Genomic DNA, 27,754 nt, shown 5'->3' on the forward strand with positions numbered 1-27,754 from the left:
AGTCAGGTTTCCACCCTTACCACAGCACCGAGATTGCTATCCAGCAAAACAGTGATTCAGGCAAAGTCCCGTGGCCTGTACTACGAAACAGGTTTACTGGCTTATCGGGGTAACTTTGCGAGTAACTTGATGACGTGAGGTGTAACTTCGCGATTAACCTGTACTACGAAAGGTGGGTAGGTTTTAGTCGAGGCATGCTGCCATGGCAATTTACACTAAGTCTCAAAACTGCTCCGAGCAGTTTTTGTTCTTGGTTAAGTTGAGGTTTCTGCGTAAGCCAGCCCTATATGAGCACCGCCCCTCCAACTACAATTTCTCCGAAGACAATGCAGGTGTTCTGAAATTATTTCCTACCCATGAAAATGTCCTACCCGAGTTAAGTAGCGAACGAGCTTGCGCAGTTAACACACGCCCATAAATATCTGCTGCTTTCGAGTCTCTGCTTTTCGAAGAAGAAACAAGGTTAGTTTTATCGCATTTTTAGTAATATATATATATATATATTAGTAGTACTGTTTAGCCCCGATTGAGTCAACCTGATTTTGTCAACCTTGCGTTCGCAAATTACCTCCGGGTTAAGTCTGATTTGGTTAAATGCCCTTCGTAGTACAGGCCACTGGTTTTACTACATCTAAATGCAGCATTTAACACAATTGATCACAAAATACTCATGGAAAGGCTGAAGACTTAGCCTCACTGGAACTGTTTTGAACTAGTTCAGGACATACCTAGAGGGCAGAAGTAGTTATGTTGAAATTTGCAGTTATAAATCAAGGTATTGAACTGCAGGGTCCCACAAGGATATTTCCTAAAGCCCCTCTTATTCAACTACTATATGCTTCCTTCAGGTCAGATTATTTTAATGTGGGTTATAGTTACATGGATGACACACAGATCTCCCTGGTTTTGCCACCCAATTAATTTGTATTTATTTATTTATTTATTTGGGAAGACAGCAGAGCAACTACCAGTTAGTGCCTACCTTGAGTCACAAAGGCCACAAAGACTAAAAATATAGAAATTGAATATCTCAGTTTCAATAACCATGTTAAGCCTATAACTAAGTCTTCCTTTTATCAGCTTAGGAACAACTGTATACCCAAAGGCCTAATCTTCAAGCATGACCTTGAAAAATTTATTTATGCCTTCATCTCCAATCAGTTGGATTATTGCAATGCCGTCTTGTACATATACAGTATGGCCTTCCCAGAAAATGCATAAGGGAGCAACAACTCATCTAAAATGCTGCCACTAGGACAAAGAAGAGTGAATACATTACTCAAGACTTTCACTCCTTACACTTGCTTCCAGTTGTCTTTAGAATCCACTACAAGGTGCTGCTGCTTGTTTACATGTCACTCAGTAGTCTTGGCCCAGTTTACATCATAGACCTTCTGACTGAGTACGAACCTAAAGTGCCAGATCATTTGGAGCTGGTCAGCTAATAGTGCCAAGAATGAAAAGTAAGCAAGGCCAAATGGCATTCAACTGGAACAGACTCACGGAAGAGATTAGACCAAATATACCTGTAAAATCAGGCTTAAAAATTTTATTCCACTGTGCCTTTGATAAGTACTGTAATCAATGCTGATGCTTTTTCTTTTAATATTTTTAAGGACATAAGAACATAAGAAATTTACAAACAAGAAGGGGCCATTCGGCCCATTAAGCTTGTTTGGGGAGAACTTAACTAATAGCTCAGAGTTGTTAAAATCTTATCTGTAGAGGCTGCTGGGATTGCTGTACTGTGCGGGAGTGGTGTAGTTGCTGTGTGCACTTGGTTGTGTTGTGCGCCGGTTGATTTGATTAGAATTATCTGTAAAGTATATTTGAGTGTTTGTGTGCCAGCACGGTTACTTGGGTGGTTGTTGTTTTATTTTTAACTTTTATTTTTACGTGTGTACTTGTCTGTCCTTGTTAATTGACAGCGTGAGTGTTACCGACAGCTGCGGGCGCGAGCGGCGTTTCTGTATGCGTCCTTCGCATCAAACACCCGCGGGTAATATTATCGAACATCGGTAACATTAACTCTAAAAGGACAGTTGCCCCTGAGCTTTGCTCGGTCGCCGGTCGGGGCCGGGAGGACATTTTCCACTTTTTTTTCCGCTCCGGCAGTAGCCTGCTTTGAGAGGTTTTTTTTTTTTTGTGGTTTTTTTGGCCTCCCTAGAGCAACTTCGCTTTAGTTTAGCTAAACGTGGTTCAGCAGGAAGTTAGTCTCGGGTAAGTAATTGTTAATTTGGTTATTTTAAAAGTTTAATTTAAAGGTTGTTATCGCTGACGCTGCCGGATAATTTATAATAAAGTACCGATTTAACGCAAGTGTTAATTTAGTGTTTTAGCGTACCCGGTAATTTGTTTTAACTATACGTTAATTAGATCAACTAAAAGTTTAAATACTCTATATTAATATACTGGGCTGGGAGTAAAGGACGGGGACATAGTGAGTTAGGTAATTATGGGGCCAGCTCAGTGTTGTGTTTGCAAGATGTTTGCCCTTCTGGATGCTTGCGTCCAGTCGAACTTCGTCTGCGAGCGATGTAGGTTAGTTGACTCACTCATGGTCCAGGTTCGTGACCTAGAGGAGCGACTGGCTCTCATCCAACATAACAATGAGTTAAAGGAGAGAGTTAATACACCTTCTAGGGAGACTGTGTGTACGTCACAAGTGGGGAGGGGGGAGAATGATGAACAGGTAAGTCGAGAGAGCTGGGTGAACGTAGATGTAGAAAAGGGTGTACACAATTCACAGAGGCGGCATCACCTGAAGTAACGGTGTCTAACCGCTTTCGGGTGCTTCCAGCTCTAGAGCCGGAAGAGACTGGGGAGGCAGGTGGGCCCTTGGGCACCAAGGAGCCGCCTAACCCCAGTAGGAGGGAGGTTGTGGTAGTAGGGGATTCAATTATAAGAGGTGTAGATAGTTATGTGTGCACCCGTGCAGAACAGCCCTTCTGCCCTTTCCTATGTCGTTGGTGCCAACATGCACCACGACCACTGGATCCACCCCGGCTGGGGCCAAAAGCCTGTCCACTCGACTCGGAAGGTCCCCTACCTGGGCACCAGGCAGACAAGACACCGTACGGGACCCTCTATCACGGGTGAACACATAACTATCTACACCTCTGATAATTTTTGTTGTCTTTTACATGCAGTTTTTTCAATTTCCTATTTAATAATTCCTAATACTTGCTTTATTTAATTTTATGTAAAGCACTTTGAATGACCTCTGTGTTGGAAAATGTGCTGTATAAATATACCTGTTTTACCTAGCCTCAGTACATCTAAGTATAGAAATCATGACTGTATGTCGTAATGTGAGGCAGCACAATTTTACAGTGCTCCCTTAAAACAAGAAAGAAGAAAAAATAAGCTATATTACACAGAATTGTATTACATATGAGCAGAAACCTCAAACTTCACAGGTCACTTTGAACTGCTTTCAGGCACCATCGAGATGAAAAGGAGGTGCTCAGGACTAAAGTCCAAGTATTCTTAGCCAGGTTCTATTGAACCAGTCTCAGAATGTATTCATTGATGAGACTGCTAAGCACCTTTGTAAGTCGCTCTGGCTAAGGGGATTTGCCAAATTTTCATAAATGTAAAAAATGTATATGTAAATGTAAATTCCTGTCAAGTCAGACAACAGAAAACCGTAAGGGTTTAAGCAAACATAAAGTACCCATTAAAACACAGAGGAGTGGCACGACCCGAGAACAAAAACGAATCTGGTAGGAGGGGATTTAAGCCAAACCCTGGCAGTGAAAGAAAAAGCTAGACATTATGGTAAGGGCTGAGCCAATGACAGAAAATCTGATCATATTGCTGGCTGATATGATCCTTCACACTCCTCTGTTAATTACTTCTCTAAATACTACAATAATGAACAACCCCTGACACATACCTGAAATCAATAGTAATTAGGCATAATGCTTGCCGTAATGTTCCTTTTTGAAACTCATCCCAGGTCATTCTCTTGAACTCAGTTAATTCTGGGAATCCTTTCCATATTTGGTACACAAGGTTAAGACCCACTTCCGTTCACATTCTCCAGTATGGGCCATTTCTAATTTAATTTGAGAAATTACCATTTTTGATTTTCATTAAATTTGGCATGTGAATTACACATAACTTCCACAGCTAAAAAATATTTTTGTTTATTCTCTTTGAGATATACAGCTTTTTTTACGCAGTGGGCATCCAAAAATGATAATTCAGAGTGATTTGTTTAATTAAAATGGAATGACCAACATATAATGTCCTACCAGTGTCTACTTTAAGATAGATTCTCATCAAATTACTCCTAGGACCCTGCTCTTTTCACTCCTTTGTTATCCTCTACTCGGGCAGCAGGTGACATGTAGTTTAGTTTAATGGAGGTAAACTAAGTAAATAAAATGTAAATATTAAATTTTGCACTACTTTTGCATTCTGGTGACATGTCAGTAAGAACTGTAAGAAATACACCAATAGTAAATACAAAGCCCTGAAGGGGCCACAGACAGTTTTTGTTTTTCCTGTGCATGGCAACTCATTTACAATTAACAGACACTTTTATCCATATACACTTACAGTACAGGGAGGAGCTAAAATCTGCATGTCATCCCTAGGATTGCATGAGCACAGCACTGTTAGTGCAATCTGTTGGCTACAGGAATGCTCTTGACACTACAGGTATGTATCGCTTAACAGCTAGGACAGACAGAAAAATTTGCACACAAGGGCAGATTTCTGCCAAAACTGGCTAATGCACCAAAACACAAAAAACAAGGAGAAACTAATAAAAAGGCAACTCAGATGTCTAACACTCTTTCAAACTATTTACAAATATTTATATCTCTTTGGGCTTTATCCATTGTTTAGCGCTATTGTTGACTGTGCCACTCGTTGAAATAGTTTCTGCATATGACAAAGCAGAGTGAAACTGTACAATGTACAATACACCAGAATAACCGTAAAACAGGAAACCTAATAAATAATAAAAGTTTAGTAAAACTTTTTTTCTGTTTGCCATTTTGCTGTCCTCAATGCAAAACCAACTTGAGTAGTGGAGTGAGTACAACAAGTACAGTACTGCCCCATTACCTACAGTGGATAGCACCGTGAATAGCAGCAAATGCCACATATAACTTGTTTTTCATATCTGCATACCTTCCATACATACATACATACATACATTCCAATATGATTTAATTTTCATCTTATACAGAATAAGACATAAACAACAAATGCTAATAATAAAAAACAAATATAAAAAAGGGTTACTTGAAAACCATAAGAAATTTACAAACGAAAGGAGGCCATTCGGCCCATTAAGTTCGTTTGGGGAGAGCTTAACTAATAGCTCAGAGTTGTTAAAATCTTATCTAGCTCTGATTTAAAGGAACCCAGGATTTTAGCTTGCACTACACTAGCAGGAAGACTATTCCATACTCTAGCTACACACTGTGTAAAGAAGTGTTTTCTCAAATTCAGTTTAAAATGTTCTCCCGCTAATTTGCACCTATCGCTACGAGTTCTAGTATTTAAACTAATACTGAAGTAGCCATTTGGCTGAACAGCATTGAGACCTGTTAGAATCTTATATACCTGGATCATGTCCCCCCCCCGTAATCTCCTTTGCGCGAGGCTGAACAGATTCAGCTTAACTAACCTCTCCTCATAAGACATTCCTCTAAGACCAGGAATCATTCTCGTCGCCCTACGAAAGAGCTTGCACCCTTTCCAAGGCAGCAATGTCCTTCTTAAGGTATGGTGACCAAACCTGCACACAATATTCTAAGTGGGGTCTTACCAAGGAATTGTATAATCGTAGCATCACCTCCATTGATTTAAACTCCACACACCTAGAGATGTAACCCAACATCCTATTGGCCTTTTTAATTGCTTCCCCACACTGGCGAGAGTGGGACATGGAAGTATCAACATACACACCGAGGTCTTTCTCATAATCAGCTACCTTTATTTCAGTGGAACCCATAAAATATCTGTACTTTATATTTCTGCTCCCTGCATGGATTACCTTACATTTATCTACGTTAAATTTCATCTGCCAGTCGCAAATTAAATCAAGATCCCGTTGTAGCCTCAGTGCTGCTAGTTTAGTATCTGCTACACCACCCACCTTGGTGTTGTCTGCAAATTTAACCAGTTTACTGTATGTATTGGTGTCAATATCATTAATGTAAATTAGGAACAATAATGGTCCTAAAATTGAACCCTGCAGTACCCCACTATGAACGCAAGCCAACTGCGACATTGTGCTTCTAATAACTACTCGCTGCTTCCTGTCTATTAACCAGTTTTTGGTTACAGTTCCTAAAATCCCTGTAGCTTTGAGCTTAAGCAAGAGCCATTTGTGGGGGACAACATCAAAGGCCTTCTGGAAATCTAAGTAGATCATGTCGTAGGCCTTTTTGTGATCAATTTCTCTAGGAGCTTCCTCAAAGAACTCAAGTAGATTAGTTAAACAGGACCTACCTCTCCTAAATCCATGTTTGCTATCCCTCAGAATGTTATTTGAATCCAGGTAATCTACCATTTTCACTTGGATTATAGCTTCCATTACCTTTCCAGTTATGCAAGTTAAACTGATTGGCCTATAGTTTGCTGGATTACTTCTATCCCCTTTTTTGAATACGGGTGTTATATTAGCATGCTTCCAATCAGAAGGTACCACACCAGTAGATAAGGATTTCTGAAATAGTAATGTTAAAGGTTGGCTAATAATATCCTTCATCTCTTTTAAAACTATAGGTAAGATGCCATCAGGGCCCTGCAATTTATTTATTTTGAGCTTAGCTAGGCTTAGTACCACATCAGCCTCAGTTATACATATATTGGTCATAGACGAAGCTGTATTTGTACTAAATGGTGGCAGGTTACTTATGTCCTCTACTGTAAACACCCGTGTAAAATAATCATTAAACTCATCTACTATATCAATTTCATTTTCAATTATAAGACCCTTACTATCCTGCAGATTAGTGATTTCAGCTTTTAGAGCTCTTTTGGAGTTAAAATATTGGAAGAAACTTTTAATGTCATCCTTAGCCTCCAATGCAATCCTCCTTTCTACATTCCTCTTATTTTTTTAACTCAACCTGTAGACTTAGATACTCCTGCTTTAAACTGAGCTCACAGTCACACAATCAGAAAATATGAGACAAACTGCAACCCATATCGGTGGAAAACAGGACACCATATTTTATTTTTCAGTACAGAAAATCATGTTCCTTTTGCACATTTAATAAAACAATGAACATTGCTTACAGTATATTCATGGAATTGGTGACCACCACCAAGAGAAGTATTTACAAATACAGTGGTACCTCAGTTCTTGAACTCATTAGAACTCGAATTTCTTAAAAGTCGAACCAACCAGTTTGAAAAAAAATTAGAACTCTCAGGAGTCAAACCGTGAACGCCGACCTAAGATAACTTGTACGCGCGGGGAAATGAGTCACGCGGCACGTCTCTCAGCGGAAACAAAGAGTAATGCTTCAGTCTCAGCCTTGCATTCGCTGTGATCGCATCCTGCATGTTTACACTAGCTGAATACATATATTTAGACAGTAAAAAAATACATTAGACAATGATAGACAGTAACAGTAATTATTATATAATAAAATACATTTAAAAATAAAGATTTCTTATTAATTATTTAAATATTAATAATAAACCATTAATACATTTAATTATAATGATATTATCGTGCCGAGCGGGGACAGAACGGAGACAAAGGCACAGACGTCAGGGTATCAGGGAATAATGGGTTTAATTACAGGTAAGGCAGGCAAACTGCACACGGACAATACAATAACTGGACTGGGGAAACAAACTGAAATGCGGACTAAATACAGAGGACTGACAACAACCAGGAACAGCTGATCACATGAAGATTCCACACGGGGTTAATGAGGGGGCGTGGCAGACGGAAGGAGTGGACCATTGGGGCAGAACACTTTTTTTTTTTAACTTTACACATTGTTTGGATAAATTGGACAAATTACTGCTTTGATAAATGTGCTTAAATGTGTTTAGTACAGTATATGCTGTTCTTGTTTTATCTGGTTCATTTTGTGTTTAAATGCAAAAAAAAAGCATATTTAGGCGTATTTTTTTGGGGCCGGGAACCAATTAATTGGTCTTCCATTATTTCTTATGGGGAAAATTCGATCAGAACTCAAACTTTTTAGGATTCGATCCGGAGTTCTGAACAGATTAAGTTCGAGTTCTGAGGTACCACTGTATAAGAACTCGTGGCCATAGGTGGAAATTAGCGGGAGAACATTTCAAACTGGATTTAAGGAAGCACTTCTTTACACAGCGTGTAGTCAGAGTATGGAATAGTCTTCCTGATAACGTAGTGCAAGCTGAATCCTTGGGTTCCTTTAAATCAGAGCTAGATAAGATTTTAACAACTCTGAGCTATTAGTTAAGTTCTCCCCAAGCGAGCTCGATGGGCCGAATGGCCTCCTCTCGTTTGTATAGTTCTTATGTTCTTATGTTCTTATAAGTATTTTTAACTCTTGGCTCCTTTGTGTAGAGTATATAAATTCCTTGCCCATAAATCAACAAGGAATGCTGGCAAACAAGTGACTTTATCTTGCCTGATGGCTGAACTTGTGTTTTGAATGGTTCAACGTGGTTAATCACTCTCCTTTTCAGTAATATTCAGACATGCACTGTAAAGCTATTTATCAGGCAACCCTGGAGTACTTAGTGTGACTTCAAGATTCAATGCGTTTATTGTTATACAGTATGTACAGTAGAAAAGTGCATTTCTCTGTGCAATGAAATTCTTACTTTGCTGTCCACACAAAAATGCCAAGGTGCAATATAATAGAAAAAATAGAAAAATAAATACTTTTAAGTGTAATGTGCAAAAATTACAGTATGAGGTAGGTATGGTAGTATGATGTCCATTAATCATACTCCTGTTGGCTGTTAAAGAGTCTGATGGCAGTGAGGAAGAAGGAGCTGTTAAGTCAGGAGGTTCTAGATTTCACACTTCTGTACCTCCGTCCATGTTGGGGGTGTGTGGGGTCTTTGAGGATGGAGGCAGCTCTCCTCTGGACTCTGCGGTGGCAGCTGCTCTGCAAAGAGGGCAGCGGAGTCCTGATGATCTTATCCGCAGTCTTCACCAGACTCTGCTGGCATTTGCAGTCCATAGCTGTAGTGCTGCCGTACCACACGGTGATGCAGCTGGTCAGAGTGCTCTCCACAATGCAGCTGTAGAAGTTGCTGAGGATCTTGGTTAACATACCAAACTTCCTCAGCCTCTTCAGGAAGTACAGCCACTGTTGAGTCTTCTTGACCAGCCGTGTGGTGTTCAGTGACCAGATGAGGTACTCACTGATGTGGACGCCCAGGTACTTAAAGCTGCTCACCCTCTCCACTTCAAGCTCCTGGATAAACAGTGGCTGATGAGACCTCCTCCTCTTCCTCATGTCCACTATCATCTCCTTTGTCTAGTCCATGTTGAGGGTGAGATTGTTGTCTTCACACTATGACACCAGACCAACCACCTCTCTCCTGTAGGCCGCTTCGTCCCCTCCATTGATGCGACCAATCACTGCGGTGTCATCCACGAACATCAGGATGATGTTGTCTTTGTGGGAGTTGACACAGTTGTGGGTGAACACAGTGTAGAGGATGGGGCTGAGAACACCACCCTGTGGAATGCCAGTGTTTGTGGTAATGCTGGCTGAAGTCCTGTTGCCGATCCTGACATACTGAAGTCTGTCAGCCAAAAAGTCCAGGAGCCAGTCACAGAGAGTGGGTTGCTGGCTGAGTGTGATCAGTTTGTGGATGAGTTTGTGGGGGATGACCGCGTTGAAGGTGGAGCTGTAATCAACAAAGAGCATCCTGATGTAGGAGTCTTTGTTTTCCAGGTGGGAGAGGGCAGCAACAATGGCGTCTGATGTGGACCTGTTGGGCCGGTAGGCATACTGCAGGGGGTCCAGAGTGTCTGGGATGTTGCTCTGGATGTGTGCCAGCACCACTGTCTCAAAACACTTTGCGATGATTGGAATGAGTGCTATTAGTCTGTAGTCGTTCATGCAGGTGGCTGTGCTTTTCTTGGGGAGGGGGACAATGGTTGTGGTCTTGAAGCAGGTGGGAACAGTGCTCTGGCTGAGGGAAAGGTAGAAGATTGAGGTGAAAACATCAACCAGCCCGTTAGCACATGCTTTGAGGGCCTGCCCAGGGATGTTGTCTGGTCCTGCTGCCTTGCGGGGGTTGATCTTCCTCAGTGCCTTTTGTACCTGGTCTGTTGAGACTGTTGGTAGGGGGGAGGGTGGTCGGGTGGTCTGGGAGGGCAGGGTGTATGCATGCCTCCTTTCTGTGCTGTGGCTGGGGGTCTCAAAGCGAGTGTAGAAGGTGTTAAGATCATCCAGCAGGCTGCCTGAAAAGTTGATGGTGTTGGTGGTGGCCCTGTATTCTGTGATGTGCTGCAGACCTTGCCACATCTGTTTGGGGTCAGCAGAAGAATAGAAGCCATCCAGTTTCTCTCTGTACTGCCTCTTGGCTGTCGTGATGGCTTTCCTTAGTCTGTACTTCGCAGCCTTGTACTCCATTTCATTGCCTGATCTAAATGCAAGAGAGCGAGTATGCAGCATGTGTCATACTTGACGGTTAACCCAGGGCTTCTGGTTGAGGAACTTCCTGACTTGTGTGGTGGGCATGATATTGTCAACACAAGTGCTGACAGAATAGTCCTCCATAGTGGCTGCAGTTTTCAACACATCCCAGTCTGTCTGAGCAAAACAGTCTTGCAGGATGCTCTCAGTCTCTGGGGTCCATCAGTTCACAAGTTTGGTGACAAGGTTTGATTGTTTCAGTCTCTGCCGGGGACATGAACAGAGAAATCTGGTCACACTGTCCAAAGTGGGGGCGGGGTACAGCCCTGTATTATGCGCTGCGTATGTTGCTGTAAACATGGTCCAAGGTGTTCTTGTCATGGGTGGGAATGTCCAGATGTTGGTAATATTTGGGAAGTACAGTCCATAAGTTGCACTGGTTGAAATCGCCAGCAATGATGAAAACAGCATCTAGATGAGTCGTCTCTAATGCGCTGATGACGTCGTGGAGTTTGCCGAGCGCTGCTGTGGAGTTAGCTCGCAGCGGGATATAAACAGCGGCCGAAAACACAGCTGAGAATTCCTTCGGTAGATAGTAGGGGCAGCATTTCAGCCACAAAAGCTCCACGTCTGGCAAACAGTGCTTATAGACAGTCTGTACATCTCCGCACCAGGAGTTGTTGATAATTGCACACACACCTCCCCCATTAGCCTTACCGGAGGCTGCAGTCCAGTATGCATGGTGTATGGAGTGAGTCTGTAGCTGAACGCCGCATTCTGGAACTTTGTCTGAAAGCCAGGTCTTGGTGAAAATAAGAGCACAGCACTCTCTTATTTCCCGCTATGTTGTGATCCTGGCTTGTAGTTTGTCTAGTTTGTTTTCCAGGGACTGCACGTTGGCTAGTAACAGGCTGGTAGTACACGCAAGTGGCGAATGCTTAAAATGCCCCACAATTTTTCTCCCGTTGGCAACAGTGTCGCTTACACTGAAATGTGTGTGTTCCAATATGTCAAAAATGATTTAGACTGAATAGTAGGAATGCATCAGTTGAGCAGCCAAGAAGCAGAATCGGACTATTTTCAGCATGCTCGGCCTGGACCGGAAACCAGCCGGTCAATCTCATGAATTTCCAATACCAAACCAGTCCGTTTTACACATGCACCACATATAAAACGTACAGTTGCACAAGCAATAGCCTCTGAGCCATGAGCACACTCACAGTCACATGCTAACATGTAGTTAGAATGGAATTTCTTCATTGTTAGTGAAGACGACACAAAGCTTGCAATTTGTAATACATGTAAAGCTAAAGTAAATCATGGTGAAAGATCAGAGGTAAACTTTAAACTAAGTATTAAACATACACTAGATGATATTGAAAAGGAATCATTAAAATTGCAAAGCTAGCTAAAAAAAATTTCCTTTGACCGAGTAAAAATGCTTTATCAAAACTAACTCCCTGCGCTATATCGATACACTATGAAGGCATGAAAAAGATTTATCTTAATCTAGCTTATTAGTCATTTAAGAATTGTATATGCATAACATGGGATGCTGGTACAGTGGTACCTCAGAACTCGAACTTAATCCGTTCAGAACTCAGGTTCGAATCCTAACGTGCGGATGTGCCGATATGTTGTTGATTGATTTCCATTTAATATATTATTTTATATACAGTAAAACTGGTCTAAGTCGACACTCGCGGGACCAGTTTAAAAGTGACGACTTAGAGAATTGACGAGATACACCTAAGTCGACACTTTGGCAACTTTTTCTATCTCGTCGTTTTGTCGACTAGTAAATATAACTCGCTGTTTTTCCGACTTATAAAGTAGACACTTCAGCGACTTATGTCTATCTCGCCGTTTTGCCGACTAGTAAATATAACACCATACCTCTACTCATCACGGTAGAGACCTGCGCGGGACGGATTTTTCAGTCCCGCTCCCGCAAGATTCTGTCCCGCTCCCGCAAAAAATATATATTATTTTTTCCCGCTCCCACCCGCAGTATTCAAGTTTTGTCCTGCTCCCGCCCGCAAAATACCGCAGGTAAACATATAAGTAGTTTTATTTTTACCGCTTCTTCCCGCTACTCTGTTATTTGTTTCACTTGCTTCCCTTTTGAGTATATATAAAAAAGAAACGGAAAATAAACAAATATGTTTAGTTTTACTTTAGTTTAATTAAATGGAATGATGAACATGGACACGAATGAGGAGCTTTTCAGAACATGCCATCCCGTCCAAGCACCAGGCTGATTACTTCTTGGGGTGTCTGGTTTCGTCCCCCGGCACTCAGAGCGCGGCAATTGTAGTTTCTGTAGACGAAAAAACGGAAAATGTACTGGCAGAAAATTACCAGCACATTTTCCGTTTATGGACTCTTCCTTCAAGTTTCAAGGAAAATATTGTAAATTCACAGTTTTCCACAGGTTGTTGTTCCAAGGAATATTTCTTAAATAATAGCTTATTTTCATTTTTAATTTTTCATTCTGCCAATTCAGATTTGTTTGTTTAATAAATGATGTTGTTCGCAAAACTACAAAAAGTAATTTGAAAACATAGTAATTCACTACATTCATTATTTTTCATGACTCAAGGGCCCATAAACATGCACTTATCCAACTGAGCTGGATTCATTTGCAAGACCCTTAACCCCAAATTGAAAATGGAAGTTATTCTGGATACAAGTGTCTGCTAAATGCTGTACTGTAAATGTAAAGGGTGTGTCCACCTCAAAACGACAGTACCCACCCAGCACCAGACATCCACGGATGTTGTTTTGTTTTTTTTTTGTTTTTTTCCTCAAATTCAAAATCCTTGAAGACATTGGACTTTTGTTGTTTCTAAACACATTTGAAGCCTGATCAGGGAGTGTATACAGTTCCTGTTGAAAAGTAGCTCTTACGAGGTTAATATCTGTGAGGTTCAGAAACTGGTAATGGGCCATAATATGGCCAGATCTCAGACAGAGCCTGGCCACTCGTGGCTAACATCAGGCCCTGCTCTGTCCCAGATGTTAACCTGATGCGGCAACCGAGAGCAGTCCGCTCAATCGCCGTCATTCCATGCGGTATGTGGGCCAGATGATTATGCGTGATGTGGGCCACATCCGGGCCAGAAAGATTTTGCTATCTGGGACCCATCAAATCTTGTCCCGCGCCGCACTTGGTGCGGCGGGTCCCGCGGTACTCCTGCGGGAGTGCAGGTCTCTACATCACGGCCTCGGCATCCAGGGAGCGACTAGTGCGATAGGTGAGGATTCCCCGTTTCTACTTTGCTGTGGTGACCTCATGCACAGGGGGGTGGGGCAGGAGGCAAATTTCCTTTTTGCAGGGTGGTAGGAGATGTCTCATTAATATTTATGAGAGAAGTGCTACATGATTGGCCAGTGAATGTCTTACAAAATAGTGCGGCACTGCTGGCACCCGCGATATTAGACAAAACTATATCGGAATTCAGTCTATAATTGATATAGTTTTAATGGTGCCAGCAGTGAAACAACTAGCCAGCTTATTAGCGGAATAACTTTGTATTGTAAATGAAAATCATGCCGCAGGTCCAATAAATAAAATATTGTAGCTCTCGAGTGGCGAAGAGATCATCAGGTGGACAGTAAAGTTCAGTTATTAGCAGACTGTTTTATTGCACGATTCTTAAAATGACAGCGTTAACGTGCTCCCAAGGGGACAAAATACTTTCCCTTACAATGCCGTATCACTTAGTGCATTGCAGTTACAAAACATTTACAGTGGTACCTCAGTTCTCAAACTCATTAGAACTCGAAGTCAACCCAACCAGTTAGAAAAAAAATTACCTAGAGCTCGATCTGAATCTCAGAAATCAAACCGTGAACGCCGACCTAAGATAACTTGTACTGTTTGTGCGGGGAAATGAGTCACGCAGCACGTCTCTCAGCAGAAACAAAGGGTAACGCTTCAGTCTCAGCCTCGCATTCGCTGTGATAGCATCGTGCATGTATACACTAGCTGAATACATATATTTAGACAGTAAAAATACATTTAGACAATGATGGACAGTAACAGTATTATATAATAATAAAATACATTTAAAAAATAAAGATTTCTTATAAATAATTTTTATATCATTAATAATAAACCATTAATACATTTAATTATAATAATATAGTCGTGCCGAGCGGGGACGGAACGGAGACAAAGGCGCAGACGTCAGGGTATCAGGGAATACGGAGTTTAATTACAGGTAAGGCAGGCAAAACGCAAGCGGACAATACAATGACTGGACTGGGGAAACAAACTGAAACGCGGAACTAAATACAGAGGACTAATGACAACAAACAGAAACAGCTGATCACACAGGGATTCCACACGGTGTTAACGGGGGGGTGGGGGTGGGACATGGAAGGAGCGGACGAGCGGACATAATATTGTTTACACATTGTTTGGATACATTTATTTTCTTACTTTACAAATTGCTGTTTTGATTAATGTGCTTAGATGTGTTTAGTACAGTATATGCTCTTGTTTTATCCGGTTCATTTTGTGTTTTAAAAAAAAAAAACATATTTAGGTGTAATTTTTTGGGACCGGGAACCAATTTTTTTCATTTTCATTTTTCCATTATTTCTTATGGGGAAAATTCGATCAGAACTCGAAGTTTTTAGGATTCAATCCGGAGTTCTGAATGGATTAAGTTCGAGTTCTGAGGTACCACTGTACGTAGTTTTACACATCGACACTAAAATTCCACATTGACGCATTTTTATAATCGACATCGTTGATTACGTTGAATAATCATCCCAGCCCTAGTTTCAACCAAACATTGAATACTCTGGCTACGTTCACACTGCAGGACAAATTTATGTGGCCCAAATCCGATTTTTTGTTCAAATGTGACTCAGATATCATTTTCTCATGACAATGTGAATAGCACAAGTGACATGGAATCTGATTTTTTAAATTCTGATTTGGGTCACTTCAGTATGTGGTCATAAATCGGATACAGGTCTGATTTTTTTGCAATGTGACCTCACTCTGAACAGCAAAATTAGAATTCATGCAACTTTTACGACTTTTAGCATGAGCGAGGAGCGGAGCAGGCAGAATTTAGTCAGAGTGCAGAGCAGTTTTTTAATTAAGGCTGGAGCAGTCGCTCTGTCTCGCTCCAATTTCACTCCGATACCACTCACACTACGATTCTGAGGCGTGCCCAAATCTACCTAGAATTCATCTGTACATTTATCAAGACTGTTACACAAATTGGCCGAGATGGAATTCGCAAAGTATTTCACAAAGGAAACTGTTAAATCATGCAAGTGTACTATTCTTATCAAACGTATAGATGACAATAATGTAGAGCAAGAACAACAATGTGGTGAAACTGTTTCAGTGAGTAAAGATTCACTTTGGAATCATTTTACTCAAAAACATGAAAGTGTGCTACGCGAACAGGCAAGAAGCCAGAGCAAAACGTGAGCAATGTGTACAGTCATTGACAAAAGTCTTGTCACATAAGGACATAGTAATTTAAAAAGGCATATAACTTTATTTCTAATCAATCAATTGTTACATTGAATGGATCAATTTAATGCCAAGGGCTTTCACATTAATAACTGGGTACAAAATGAAACAGTCAAAAAGTGTCCTGATGTTCACAGCTTGTTAAAGTCCATAACACCTGTTTTTGCAACGACAAAAGTCTTGTCATGTCTTTTAATTATTCAACCAATCACAAATTAGAGGTTCACCTGTGACAAATATTGTAATGAACATAATCCCAGGTGTATATAAAAAGAACCCCAGCACACCAGGGGGGTATTCCAGAAAGCTTGGTTAACTTACCATTTGGTAAATCTTAACCTCTGGGTTGATATACCCCAAACCCGCATACCATGAGTATGTCGGTTCCAAAACACCTGAGAAGAGTAAGTTCAATCAACCTCCTATTGGTTACCCAGAGTTAATGCGCGTGCACCGTGCATACATAAAGACGTTTTCAATTGATCGCCGATTTCACGAGTCAGAATGGAAAATCAAAGTGAAAAAAAGAGAGCGGCATACTTCACAGAGGCGGAGTTGGAAGTTTTAATGCACGCATATGAGGAATTCAAGCCAATAATAATGAAAAAAAGCAATACGGCTGCATCGGCTAAAGAAAGAGTTGGCTTGGCAAAAAATAACGGACAGAGTAAATGCGTGTGTATTAAATTGCAAATTTGACATCGCCTCCCCTTTTATTATAATGCAAAATAATTAAACACGTAACCCTTCCGCATCCTTTTGACTGTTAAATCACTATGAAAGCATTTACTTTTCCTGCCATTCATTTCTTTAGGTTAAAATAACAATGTGTATCGACTAGGAATATATGGTTTCTTATTTAATAAGGTGTAATCCTTCTGGAGCCAGAAGAACTTTGAGCCAAGTCAAAATGAAACACAAAAACATTCTGCAAAAAGGTAATTGATTACACGATCACTTAACTATTTATTAAACACGATTTAGTATATTCTTTCTGTCATGTAGCTAATAGAAAAAAGGCTGAAGCCCGTCTAACTGGCGGGGGCCCACCACCACCTCCCCTCACCCCATCTGAGGGCAACCAGTGGTAACCAGCATTGTACTGTCCTGTAATGATTACCTATAGTTAGTGGAAAAAATGTGATGATTTTAACAAGGCAAAAAATACAAAAATCAAGTTACCTGCACATTGATACTATGAATAGATTTCCTACGCTATCTCGCTGTACTTGTATAGTGACAATAAAGACATCTATCTATCTATCTATTAACATAGTCTCCCTCATTTATTGAAGGAGCTTTAATAGGAATGTAGGTGCCATCAATGCACCCAATTATGAATGAATGAATGCCTTTTATTGTCACTATACATGTATTACATGTATTCCAAATTACATTTGGAAACCCTGAAATATAAAGTCATATATGGAAGTATCAAGTGTGTGTGTGTGCAGGATGAATACATGTAGGCTATAGATATAAATAGTATGACTACATATTAAATATGCATCATAGATTTTACTACAAAGGACAATCCTACCACTCTGTGGAATTCCTCTTTAATAACACGCAGAGCTTTATGGACAGGGAACTGTACAAATGTGTGTAAGAAGCGTTAAGTACCAGACATACTGTGCGAACGGCTCTACACAGAGTTGCCTTTCCCACATGCTCTGCGTCGCCCATATTGTACAAAAAATGCCCTGACGCAAAAAACCGAAGCGCTATGTACAGAATGTTTTCTGTGCTAAGCGCAGACCCGCGGTTTGGGTTTGTGACATTTGCAATATGCGGTTTCAAGAGATGTTAAGTAAATGAACGATTCTTTTGAAAACTGATAATGCTTTTTCAAATAATCATTAGGAAATGAAAAGATATCAATACGCGGTCTTATAACTCTCTCCCGGCAAAAAAAACCTCGTATAATTTATGCCTCCACGTCCACAGGATCGTCATCAAAAGGGCACGCCATGCTCAGTAACCTTCTGCAACAAACTGACCCTGGAACATAACCTGCTCAGTAGCAGGTTATCTTCAGAGAGTAAGCTGCTATGGTTACGTACATACCCAGAAAGTTAACCTCCGTTTTTGGAACCGAAAGTTGAGGTTATCCACTAACTTACTCTTAAACTTACCCGGGTATGTCACATAACCTGCTTTCTGGAATACCCCCCAGGCCTTCACTTGAAGTGCAACCTAACTTCTGACAACATGCCAAAGATTCAACCACAGACCAAGTCTGCTGCTGAGGTGGCAGACATCGTTAATGTATCCAAACGTCAAGTGGAGAGGATTAAAAAAAGATATGAAGAAACTGGTGATGTTCATGACAAGCCCAGGTCAGGCATACCCCGTAAGACAACTCTTTGAGAGGACCGTTTGTTGCTTCGAAAGTCCAGGGCCAACCCTTTTTCAACTGCAGCAGAGCTACATCAGAGCTGGTCACCAGAAACCGCTGTGTCTACAAGAACAGTTTCTCGAATTCTCGCACGCAGTGGTCTCCATGGCCATATTAGTGCTCAGAAACCAGCATTAACAAGAACACAACAAAAAAGCATGTTGAATTTGCCAAGGCCCACAGCTTGCAGCAAGGATGGACAGAGGCAAAGTGGCAGAAGGTTGATTTTTCTGACGAATCATCCATTGAACTACATACCAAATGCCGCAAATACTGCAGGAGACCTGTTGGAACCCGCATGAACTCAAAATTCACCCAGAAAATAGTCAAGTTTGGTGGAGGAAAAATCATGGTTTGGGGTTACATCCATGGGGGTGTTCGAGAGATCTGCAGAGTGGATGGCAACATCAACAGCCTGAAGTATCAAGATATTCTTGCTGCCCATTACATTCCAAACCATAAGAGAGGGCAAATTCTGCAGAAGGATGGCGCTCCTTCTCATACTTCAGCCTCCACATTGAAGTTCCTGAAACTGAAGAGGATCAAGGTGCTCCAGGATTGGCCAGCCCAGTCACCAGACATGAACATTATTGAGCATGTCTGGGGTAAGATGAAGGAGGAGGCTTGGAAGACGAAACCAAAGAATCTAGACGAACCCTGGGAGTCCTGCAAAACTGCTTTCTTTGCCATTCCTGATGACTTCATCAACAAGTTATTTCAGTCATTGCCAAGACGTATGGATGTGGTCCTCCAAGCTCATGGGAGTCATACACATTATTAATTTTTTTTTCCAAGGCACCATGACTTTATGTTCTGATGTTATTGTAGCATGTTTGTGTATTCTAAATGAAATATATGTATAATTTCTACATTATTTTTGCATATGACAAGACTTTTGTCCAGGCAAAAGTTGACCTTTCTGTCCTAATTACATGACAAAACTCAATGAATGATGCAAAACTTTATTTTGGTATAATAAGCATAATCTAGAGGGCTTTGCCTTTTCTTATAAGCCATTTCTGATTCCAACTGATTAACTACAGGTCAAGTTATTATTTGTTGTTCCTACAACTTGGTTAAGCGACAAGACTTTTGTCAGGCACTGTATATGGTTGTAGCATATTTAGTAGTGCTGTAGTTCTCGAGACTGGTCTTGGTCTCAAGACCGGTCTTGAGACCAATTTTTTGTGGTCTCGGTCTTGTCTTGGTCTCTACCCTATTTGGTCTCGGTCTTGTCTTGGTCTCGGACATAGCGGTCTCGATGGGATGGGGAAAAAAAGAGAAAACAGCACATCCTCACAGAACAGTATCATTATTCATTACGCGCCTCAATTCAAATGCAACCAATCAGATGCATCTACTTTAAAAACGTTACATTGTATACATTTTCTCAATGGACACTGCCAGTGCACAGTCCACACACTTTATACACATCGCATGATATCGAAGTAGGCAAAGAAATGTTCCAAAACGTCACCATGCGTCACCATGTCGGATTGCTGCGAGGATTGCTGGGATTGCTGCGAGAGAGTGGTGTTGAGCTGCAGCGATTGTTTGGGATTGTTTTTTTGGAGTGTTTTGAGTGTTTGTGTGCTTTACCTGTTTACGTGGGTGGCTGTTTATTTCTATTTATTGTTCTTATTTCGGTCAGCGTGAGTGCTTGTCTGTCCTGTCTGTTAATCAACAGCGCGATTATTACCGACAGAGAGCTGCGGGTGTCGCGTGCGCGGCGTTTTTCTGTCCGCGTTTAAACTCCGTAACAAACACCCGCGGGGCGATTATAACTAATAACATCTAACGTCGGTATCGCTACCAAGCGTCGGAAAAGGACAGTTGCTCCTGAGCTTTGCTCGGTCGCCAGTCGGGGCCGGGAGGACATTTTCCACTTTTTTCCCGCTCCGGCAGTAGCCTGCTGTGAGGGGGTTTTTGTGGTTTTTCGACCTCCCAAGAGCAACTTCGATTTCGCCTTGTTTTTAGTTCATACTTGGTTCAGGCAGAAGTTCTTCTGGTAAGTAGTAGTAAGTTTATCAGGTTTAAAATTTTTAATAAAATAATAATTAAGTTCCGTTTTAACACAAGTAATAACTTATTTTAGTGTACTCCGCACGTTACTGCATTTATTGTTACGCAAATTAATCTTTATAGTTAAATACACTATATAAATTTACTGGGCTGGGAGTACGGGGTCATAGTGAGTTAGTTAATTATGGGGCCAGCTCAGTGTTGCGTTTGCAAGATGTTTGCCCTTCTGGACGTTAGTGTCCAGTCGGACTTCATCTGCGAGCGATGTAAGCTAGTGGACTCACTCATGGTCAAGGTTCGCGACCTTGAGGAGCAACTGGCTCGCATCCAATGCAACAGTGAGTTAGATGAGCTAGTTGATACGCCGTTTAGGGAGACGGTGTGTACGCCACTAACGGGGGGGAGGGAGAATGAAGAGCAGAGAGGTCGAGAGAGCTGGGTGACCGTAGGTCGTAGACGCAGGAAAAGGCGTACACACGTTACAGAGGCGGCATCACCTGAGGTGTCTGTGTCTAACAGGTTTCAGGTGCTTCCAGCTTTAGAGCCGGAAGGGACTGGGGAAGCAGGTGGGCCCTTGGGCACTGAGGAGCCCCCTCCCCCCAGAAAGAGGGAGGTTGTGGTAGTGGGGGATTCAATTATTAGGGGAGTAGACAGTTATGTGTGCACGCGTGATAGAGGGTCCCGTACGGTGTCTTGCCTGCCTGGTGCCCAGGTAGGAGACCTTCCAGATCGTGTGGACAAGCTTTTGGCCCCAGCTGGGGTGGATCCAGTTGTCGTGGTGCATGTTGGCACCAACGACATAGGCAAGGGTAGAAGGGCTGTTCTGCAGGATAAATTTATAGAAGTCGCCAATAAGCTTAGAAGCAGAACGTCCATGGTGGTATTTTCCGAAATACTCCCCGTGCCACGCGCAAGTGAGGCTAAGTTAGCTGAGATAAGGAGATTAAATGCGTGGCTAAAAGGATGGTGTAGGAAAGAGGGGTTTAGGTTTATGGGGCACTGGAGGACCTTCTGGAACAGGTGGGACCTGTTCAAGCCGGATGGGTTGCATCTGAACCGGAGGGGAACCAGTGTACTGGGAAGGCGTATTTGTAGAGTAGTTGAGGAATGTTTAAACTAGGGACTGGGGGGGCAGGGAGGTTAGTTAAGTATGTAACTGGGGGGAAACGGAAAGCCCAAAAAAATCATATTATAAGTAGGCACTGTAATAAGCCTACCCTTTGTTGTCTGTATTTAAACGCCAGGAGTATTAGGAATAAAATTCATGATTTAGAGGCTCTTATCTCATCGGACTCTTATGATATTATAGCAATAACTGAAACGTGGTTGAGTGATAAGGATGGACAAGAATATAATATGGATGGTTACACATTGTTCCGTAAAGACCGTATAGGTAAGAAGGGAGGTGGTGTTGCAGTATATGTAAAGGAAATCTTGCAGGCAAGGGAGCTTACTGATATAAGTAAAAGTACGGAAGCTATATGGGTAAAATTAGATGCTACAAACTCAAATAGCCTAATTGTCGGTGTTTGTTACAGAGCACCCAATGTAGCTGCTGAGGAAAGCAGATTGTTATACAGTGATATTAGGATTATGAGCAATAAAAATGATGTGGTAGTTATGGGTGATTTTAATCTACCGGGGATACAGTGGGACATTGTTGCTGGCTCTTCTGAAAATGAACTTGAGATGGTGGAATTAGTACAGGATTGTTTTTTTACTCAGTTTGTTAACACCCCTACCAGGGGAGATGCCATTCTTGATCTTGTTTTGTCTAATAACCAGGACAGGATTGGTAAATTAGATGTTTTAGAACCACTTGACAGTAGCGATCATAACATGGTTAAATTTGAGGTTAAGTTTAGTGCCCGAAGAGCAAAGTCCAAATCAAAAATATATAATGTTAGGAAGGCTAACTTCAATTGTATGAGATTAAAACTAGAAACCGTGAACTGGATGGAGTTAAATAACAAAACTGTTGAAGAGGCATGGGAATTTTTTAAAAGCACATTATTGCAAGTACAAGAGGACTTCATACCTGTTTCTAGCAAGAATAAATCTAGGAAATTGCAACCTAGGTGGTTTAATAGGGACATAAAGTATAAAGTAAGGAGGAAAAGGGCTTTGTTCCAGAGATGGAAAATAACTGATGATGACATAATAAAGCAAGAGTATCTAAATCTACAGGCTGAATTAAAAAATGACATTAGACGAGCTAAAAGGAATGTCGAAAGGAAGATCGCATTGGAGGCTAAGGATGACGTTAAAAGTTTCTTCCAGTATTTTAACTCTAAAAGAGCTCTAAAAGCTGAAATTACTAATCTGCAGGATAGTAAGGGTCTTATAATTGAAAACGACATTGACATAGTACATGAGTTCAATGATAGTTTTGCACGGGTATTCACTGTCGAGGACACTAGTAACTTACCAGTTCTTATTACTAATTCAACATCGTCTATAACTAATATATATATAACTGAAGCTGATGTTTTGCAAAGCCTAGCTAAGCTCAAAATAAATAAATCACAGGGCCCTGATGGCATCTTACCTATAGTGTTAAAAGAGATGAGGGATATTATTTGCCGACCCTTAACATTACTGTTTCAAAAATCCTTATCTGAAGGTGTGGTACCTTCTGATTGGAAGCATGCCAACATAACGCCCATTTTCAAAAAAGGGGATAGAAGTAATTTGTCAAACTATAGGCCAATCAGTCTAACTTGTATAACTGGTAAAGTTATGGAGGCTATAATCAAAGAGAAAATGGTAGATTACCTGGACTCAAATAACATTTTGAGGGATAGCCAGCATGGATTTAGGAGAGGTAGATCCTGTTTAACAAATCTGTTGGAGTTTTTTGAGGAAGCTACTCAGGAAGTTGATGATAAGAAGGCCTATGATGTCATCTATTTAGATTTCCAAAAGGCTTTTGATGTTGTTCCCCACAAGAGGCTCTCACTTAAACTCAAAGCGACAGGTATTTTAGGAACTGTAGCGACTTGGATTGATAACTGGTTAACGGATAGGAAGCAGCGAGTAGTTATAAGAGGCTCGATGTCACAGTGGGCCTGCGTTCATAGTGGGGTACCGCAGGGTTCAATTTTAGGACCACTTTTGTTCCTAATTTACATAAATGATATAGACACCAATATATACAGTAAACTGGTGAAATTTGCAGATGACACCAAGGTGGGTGGTGTAGCAGATACTGAACTAGCGGCTCAGCAGCTACAGCGGGATCTTAATTTAATTAGTGACTGGGCTGACACCTGGCAGATGAAATTTAACATAGACAAATGTAAGGTACTCCATGTAGGGAGCAGAAATATAAAGTACAGGTATTTTATGGGACCTACTGAAATAAAGGTAGCTGATTATGAGAAAGACCTTGGTGTGTATGTTGATGCTTCCATGTCTCATTCTCGCCAGTGTGGGGAAGCAATAAAAAAGGCCAATAGGATGTTGGGGTACATCTCCAGGTGTGTGGAGTTTAAGTCAAGGGAGGTAATGCTAAGATTATACAATTCCTTGGTGAGACCTCACCTAGAATATTGTGTACAGGTTTGGTCACCATATCTTAAAAAGGACATAGTGGCCTTAGAAAAGGTGCAGCGTAGGGCCACAAGAATGATTCCTGGTCTTAGAGGAATGTCATACGAGGAAAGGTTATTTGAGCTAAATCTGTTCAGCCTCAAGCAAAGGAGACTGAGGGGGGACATGATCCAGGTCTATAAGATTCTAACAGGTTTGGATGCTGTTCAACCGAATAGTTACTTCAGCATTAGTTCAAATACAAGAACTCGTGGCCATAGGTGGAAATTAGCGGGAGAACATTTCAAACTGGATTTAAGGAAGCACTTCTTTACACAGCGTGTAGTCAGAGTATGGAATAGTCTTCCTGATAACGTAGTGCAAGCTGAATCCTTGGGTTCCTTTAAATCAGAGCTAGATAAGATTTTAACAACTCTGAGCTATTAGTTAAGTTCTCCCCAAGCGAGCTCGATGGGCCGAATGGCCTCCTCTTGTTTGTATAGTTCTTATGTTCTTATGTTCTTATGGTACAAAATCCTCGCGAGAGCAAGACGACTTCAGGCAGACCGTGCAGCACAAACTGGAACCACCTCCATGACAACACAACTTTGCCCTTATTGGCTGAAGATTTTAGTCACACGCATGACGTTTGTATCCCAGGAAGTTCCATTGCTTTATCTGCTATTTCTCCCGAAAAGCACATAAAGCAGTGAGAACTGGTTTCAGTTCATTTACCTGGTAAAATAAAGTTTAAATAAATTACATAAATGCTCTAACAGTACAAGTAAGTTAGTGGTTTATTTATTGTTAGTTACTGTAATGTTTAATCGTCCAATCTGTGAAGAAGGCATGCAGGTGATATTTGTATAGATTTATCTACACCCTTCTGGAAGTGCTGCCATTGCAGTCAGGTCTCACAGACTACGAGGAGTAGAAGTTGTCCGACTTGGCTGCAGTCAGTTTATACTCCACCCCTGCAGCCGCCGGCAGATCGCGCTCCATGTTGCGTCAGCTGCAGACAGACCTAAGCCCAAGTCGAACGCACCCATTGCTTCTTTAAGGGAGGATGGGCAAAATTACAACGTCGTCGGTGATTGGCTGTTGTGCTGGCGTTCAGTAAACCTCTGCTCGATAAGCCATCGAGTTGTCTGTCTCAGCGCATTCTCTAAAACGGAGAAAATTTGGTTGATTGAGTTTTATAGTCTGTGTGTATCAACGTGATCGTCACTTTTTTTAATCGATCGTTTAATCGATAAAAAAAAATCGAGATCGTTTTATCGCCCAGCACTAATAGCATTCTCTTCAATTCAAAGCAGAGGATCATTACATAGCCGTATTCATAGCTTACCCGAGGCCTCTCTCCCTGGTATAAGAGACTTAATATGAACATCTTTCTGGTACATCCCATCTCTTTCCCTTGATGAGGTCTGATAAAATGGTTATAGGAGAGGATTGCTGAGAATATTATTTTCCATCAGGCCTGGTAACTATGACAAATCTGGGAGATTTTAAATGAGAGACATATGGACAATATAATTGAAAAGATAACATGAATTTGATTTAACGAGTAATGACACTTTACAGCAATGCCTTTTTTCTCTACAGTTGATCTGAGTAATGTGATGTCCATTCTAGCCCTAGTCTGTTTTCGGTCTTGGTCTTGGTCTCGGCCAGTCTTGGTCTTGGTTTAGGCGGTCTTGACTACAACACCAATATTTAGTCTATAAAGTAAAGTATAAAAGCCTATAAAGTAAATATTGGTAACCAAATACATTTGTTTTGTCATTCAAATTAGGTCTAATAGGATTTTTAAAATTTCACGTAACGCTCCCCGTGAAATTTGATTTTATAGAGACACAGCAGCAGCATCAACAGAAAAAAAATTGAGGAATTTAATTATTAAGTCTATTTTTCTAAGTATATTTTTGTGTGGAATGCCATTGCCAAACCTGTCCGTTGCCTATATGTTGCTTAAAAATAGATATTTTCTGTTCTGAGTGGCAATGTTGCCATTGCTCATATTTCTTTATGATATAAGGCTTCGGTTTAAGGTGACATTTGTTAGGCATGCAGATTATTTGTCCCTCTTTTAAATTGGAGTGAGCGTGGAGCAATTTGACTGGAGAGGGAGGAAATTTTAGTGGAGCGAGGAGCGGGCGGAGCCTACAGCCTCATGAGCGAGGAGCGGGATATCTCACCGCTGCACTCCGCTCACATGCTCTGCTCTCGATCAACGTTCGTCACAATTCTGCGCAGGCGGAAGTCATCATATGTCTCCGTCAGAGTGCCAAACATGGAGGAAAGCACAGAAGTTGGCCAGTAGAGGGACAGTGAGGTGCTGGATTTAATAAGTATTTGGAGAGATACATCTGTTCAGGCAAAACTGGCAGTGGTGTAAAGTACTTGAGTAAATGGACTTCGTTACTGTACTTAAGTATTTTTTTGGCTACTTTGTACTTGTACTGAGTATCAAAAATATAAGCAACTTTTACTCTCTACTCCACTACATTTGTGACTGAATATATGTACTCTTTACTCCACTACATTTGAACGGACGCTTACCGTTACTCGCTACATTGTGATTGCATGCGACAAGTTAGGATCTTTATCTACCACGGCTAATTTCGTCAAGTATGTCTCGCTGCAGCCTGCAGGAGGGCGGGGTTGGACATCCAACCCCGCCCACATCCAACCCGGCCCATTCGTACCGCGAAAGCCACGCCCTTGTCCAACACGTCTTAAAGCGGAAGCCAAAGCGAACTCGCAGAACGGAATCGTTGTAGTACCTGTTATGTCATTAAGTTAAAAATCTTTAGTGTCCCAGTGTAATAACAGTGCTATCTATTATTTATTATTTTGTTTGTTAATGTTTCTGCTAGACACACTATTGACTGTCAATTACTGCACAAAGATTTTACTGTGGGACCCGCATGGTTGTTTGTGGTTGTTTTGCTGCTGGTTAAACGTTTCCATCAGTTAGCTGACTATCTAGCCGACTCACTACCAAAACTATGGTAACTAGGTAAAGACCTTCTTGCTGATAATATAGCTTCCATGTAGTTAACAAGACTTGACACTTAAAGACTTTGTGCGTCATCAGATATTACTGTCTGCTCAAACGACTGTTCAGCTTGCTTCCTATGGGTTACTAGTTATTAGCTAGTTAGCAAAGCCACTGTGGTAGCATCCATTAAGGCTGTGCGATATAGCAAAAATATTTTTATCATGATCATATCAAACGATATTGATAATTATCATGGTGTAATTCAAGTCATTATTTTAGTAATATGAGTGCTCCATTTTTGCTTGAAATGCCCTTAAGAATTGCCCTTAAGAATTGCCCTTAAAACACCATTAAAGTCAGCTCTGAATTTGTTTTTTTATTAGTTTTTTTATTGTTTTACCTTTTTTTTTGAACATTTGAGTTTGACTGAGACTGACTTTTTGTTCCATTTTCTTCTTCTGCCATTTTGAAACATTGAGGTGTTCAATTTAATGTCTATATTAGGAAATAAAGCCTCATAAATAAATAGTTCCTTGTTTTCCACATTTCTTGGTGTTCTTTGAGCCTACATTCAGTACGAGTAAAATACTTAAGTTCTTTTAAAATTGGATACTTTACGACTTTTACTCAAGTCTTATTGGAATTGGTGACTTGTAACTTGTAATGGAGTAATTTATACAGTAAGGTATCTGTACTCTTACTCAAGTATGGTTTTCAGG

General features: G+C 41.1%; 1 protein-coding gene across 11 annotated transcripts in view; it reads right to left on the reverse strand.

Annotated features, from left to right (window-relative positions):
• Positions 1-27,754, reverse strand: part of LOC111838792 (pleckstrin homology-like domain family B member 2) — a 69,461-nt gene that overhangs the window by 32,575 nt on the left and 9,132 nt on the right. The gene's annotated exons all lie outside the window — the stretch shown is intronic.

This window comes from Paramormyrops kingsleyae, chromosome 9 (genome assembly GCF_048594095.1).
Source record: "Paramormyrops kingsleyae isolate MSU_618 chromosome 9, PKINGS_0.4, whole genome shotgun sequence".
Classification (NCBI taxonomy): Eukaryota; Metazoa; Chordata; class Actinopteri; order Osteoglossiformes; family Mormyridae; genus Paramormyrops; species Paramormyrops kingsleyae.